Raw genomic sequence first — 4,088 nt, 5'->3', positions numbered from 1 at the left:
AATATTGGGAGTTGTAATCTGCTGAAGTCTTCTTATGAGATCATAAATTATTTCTTATAAACGTTATATATTCATCAATATTTTAGTATGTGAATAATCAAATGTAACTTTCATCTTTGAATTGTTTCTGATATTGTGGTCACAGGTTTACTTAACTTTCGAAAAATAGCCTGAAGTGTATTTTTTGTCATTGTTGTTGCTGTTCTTTTAAATTGTGATAAAAGCTCTTTTGTCTTGGCCACCGCCATGCCATCCAGACTGAGAAAGACCCGGAAACTAAGGAGCCACGTGAGCCATGGCCATGGCCATATTGGCAAGAACCAGAAGCATCCAGGAGGCTGGGGTAATTCTGGTGGCAGCATCATCACAGGATCAACTTAGACAAATATCACCGAGGTAACTTTGGGAAAATTGGTATGAGGCATTACCACTTAAAGACGAATTGGAGTTTCTGCCCAACTGTCAACCTTGATAAATTGTGGACCTTGGTCAGTAAACAGACATGAGTAAATGCTGCTAAAAGCAAGACTGGAGTGGCTCCGATCATTTATGTGGTGTGATTGGATTACTAGAAAGTTCCGGGGAAGAGAAAGCTCCCAAAGCAGTCTGTCATCGTGAAGGCCAAATTCTTCAGCAGAAAAGCTGAGGAGAAGATTGGGCGGGTGGGGTAGTTGAGTCCTGGTGGCTTGAAGCTACATGGAGGGAGGTTCATTAAATGCTAACAAATGGTAAAAAAGAAAAGAAAAGAAATTGTGATAAAATAAAGACCCAAAGAGGAGGTCATCAAGAAATTGTAATGTTATACTAGGAATAAAGCTCATATTAGAAGGTAATTTATAAGCTTTGACTTTCCAGTTATTTAATAATAAATATATGTGAAGTACAGAAATTTGTAACTGAGAGCACAGAGAAGGTTGTAATATTATGACTAAATATGATTGTGTTGAGAGTTAAAAGACAACAGACAGAGTGGGAGAAAATATTTGCAAAATGTATATCTGACAAAGGTTTAATATCTAGAATATACAAGGAACTGAAACAAATTGAAACAAACAAAAAAAAAAAACAAGTAACCCAATTAAAAATGGGCAAAAGAGCTAAATAGGCATTTCTCAAAGGAAGATATACAAATGGCCAATAGACACATGAAAAACTGCTCAGCATCACTCAGCGCTCAGGAAATGCAAATCAAAATCACACTGAGATACCATCTCACCCCAGTTAGGATGGCTAATATCCAAAAGTCTCTGAACAATAAATGCTGGCGAGGTTGCGGAGAAAAAGGAACTCTCATACATTGTTGGTGGGACTGCAAAATGGTGCAGCCTCTATGGAAAATGGTATAGAGGTTCCTCAAACGATTGCAGATAGATCTACCATATGACCCAGCTATCCCACTGCTGGGAATATACCCAGAGGAATGGAAATCATCAAGCCGAAGGTATACCTTTTCCCCAATGTTCATTGCAGTTCTCTTTACAATAGCTAAGAGTTGGAACCAGCCCAAATGTCTATCATCAGATGAGTGGATATGGAAACGGTGGTATATCTACACAATGGAATATTACTCTGCTATAAAAAAGAATGAAATACTGTCATTTGCAACAAGATGGATGGACCTAGAGAGAATTATATTAAGTGAAACAAGTCAGGCACAGAAAGAGAAATATCACATGTTCTCACTTATTTGTGGGAGCTAAAAATAAAAAAAATAAATACACAAACAACCTGGGTGTGGGGGCAGGGAAGAAGACATAACCATTACAATTCTTTGAAATTGATACGACAAGCAAACAGAAAGGAGATTTTTGGGAGGGAGGCGGGAGACGGAGGAGGGAGGGAGGTTTCAGTAATGGGCCACAATAATCAACCACATTGCATATTGACAAAATAAAATTTAAGAAAAACATATTGTTGTGTTGGAGGAACTTTCAATAATTATTTCATGCAAAATGAAATATGGCAGTTACTGAAAGAGTTTTATATCATAGGCCACAATATTAAAAGTATATTAAGTTTTATTCTTGGAATAGGAGGGGATAGAGGAATTGAGAGAAATATTTTATTTTATTTTATTACTTTACATCTACTTAAAAGGTTTTTTAAAATTTATTTTGTTGTTTTTTCATTACACAATGTAAACATTTTTTGTGTGTGGCCCTTTACGAATTTTACAAATTTCTCCTTACCTCCCTCCACTTTCCCTCCCCTCCCTTTCTCACCTCTGGTGGCCTCACTTCCATTTATTTTTTCTTTTGCTGCCTGTGCTTTTGGGGTCTTGTTCATAAAGTCTTTCCCCAGTCTGAAGTGTTTTGTATTTCTGTGGTATTGGTTGTAATGTCCCCTTTTTTGTTTCTGATTTTTGTTATTTGGGTCTTCTCTCTTCTTTTTTTAGTTAGCCTAGCTAATGACTTGTCTATTTTGTTTATCTTCTCAAATACAAAAAACCCAACTTTTTGCTTCATTGATCTTATGTATAATTGTTTGAGTCTCTAATTCATTTAGTTCTGCTCTGATCTTATTTCTTTCTGCTACTACTTTTGGTATTAGATTGTTCTTGTTTTTATAGTTCTTTGAGGTGTAGCATTAGGTTGTTTATTTGGAATCTTTTCTATTCTTTTCATGTAAGTGTTTGTTGAGATAAACTTCCCTCTGAGTGCTGCCTTTGAGTATCCCACAGATTTTAGTATGATGTGTCTTTATTTTCATTAGTTTCAATACTTTTTTTGAATTCCTGTTTAATTTCTTCTTGGGCCCATAAGTCATTCCAGAGCATGTTGTTTAATATACATGTGTTTGTATACTTCCCTGAGTTTTGCTTGTTATTGATTTCTAGTTTTAATCTGTTGTGGTCTGAAATAATTTCAATTTTTGAAAATGTAAAAATTTAACATGTTGTGGTTTGAAATGATTTCAATTTTTGAGACTTGATTTGTCATCTAACATGTGATCTATCCTCAATCATGTTCCATGTACTGATGAGAAGAACGTATATACTGCAGTTGTTGGATAAAATGTTCTGTAGATATCTGCCAGGTCCAATTGATGCAATGTGTAGTTTAAATTCTGTGCTTCTTTGTTGGTTTATTGCCTGGATTGTCTATCCAGTGCTGAGACTGGGGTGTACGGGTCCACTACTATTGCCGTATTGGGGTCTATATCTTTCTTTAGGTATAATGGTGTGATTCAGTGTTGGGTGCATATATGTTTATGAATGTTATATCTTCTTGCTGGATAGATCACTTTATCATTACATAGTGGCCTTCTTTGTCTCTTGCTATGGTTTTTGGTTAAAGTCTACTTTATCCAGTGTAAGAATAGCTACTCCTGCTTGTTTTTGATTTCCATTTGCATTGTATATCTTTTTCCATTCCTTCAATATTAGTTTTGTGTGTCTTTACAGGTGAGATGGGTCTCTTGAAGACAGTGTATAGTTGGGTATAGCTTTTTAATCTAGTCAGACAGTCTTTGTCTTTTGAGTGGGAGCTTAATCTACTTACATTTACGGTTGTTTTGGAAGGTATTGTCTTACTCCTGGCATTTTATTGATTTTTTTTGGATGTTTTAAATATCTTTCATTCCTTTCTTCCCTTTTTATTGTTTGTCTTTGATGCATGCTGATTTTTGAGGTGACATGATTTAGTTTCTTTCTTTTTCTTGCTGGCATTTTTTTCTTACCAGTGGGTTTTGCTCTTTCATGTGTATTAATGCTAGTGGTTATTGTTTTTCAGATTCTAGATGCAGGACTCCCTTGAGCATTTCTTGCAGGGCTTTTTGTGAAGTGTTGAACTCCTGCAGGTTTTGTTTTTCTGGAAAATTCACTCTTTCTCCCTCATTTCTGAGGACAACCTAGCTAGGTATAGTATTCTTGGTTGGTAGTTTTTTTTTTTTTTTTTTTTGAAAATATCATCCCATTTCCTTCTGACCTGTGAAGTTTCTTTTGAGAAATCTGCTGTTAGTCTGACAGTAGCTCCCTTATAGGTGACTTGACACTTTTCTATGGCTGTTTTTAGGATTCTTTCTTTGTCTTTGATCTTTGACAATTTGACTATAATGTGCATTAGAGATGGTCTTTTTTGGTTGAATCT

The 4,088-nt window shown here is 35.5% G+C and overlaps 1 pseudogene; it reads left to right on the top strand.

The window, feature by feature from the left end:
* The first annotated feature begins 246 nt into the window (after nucleotides 1-246).
* LOC103605824 lies at nucleotides 247-671 on the top strand (annotated as a pseudogene).
* The last annotated feature ends 3,417 nt before the right edge of the window (nucleotides 672-4,088 follow it).

Source organism: Galeopterus variegatus, unplaced genomic scaffold, assembly GCF_000696425.1.
Source record: "Galeopterus variegatus unplaced genomic scaffold, G_variegatus-3.0.2 Scaffold6103, whole genome shotgun sequence".
Lineage (NCBI taxonomy): Eukaryota > Metazoa > Chordata > Mammalia > Dermoptera > Cynocephalidae > Galeopterus > Galeopterus variegatus.
The sequence above is the reverse complement of the archived record's forward strand: the minus strand, read 5'-3'. Positions and strand labels throughout refer to the sequence as shown.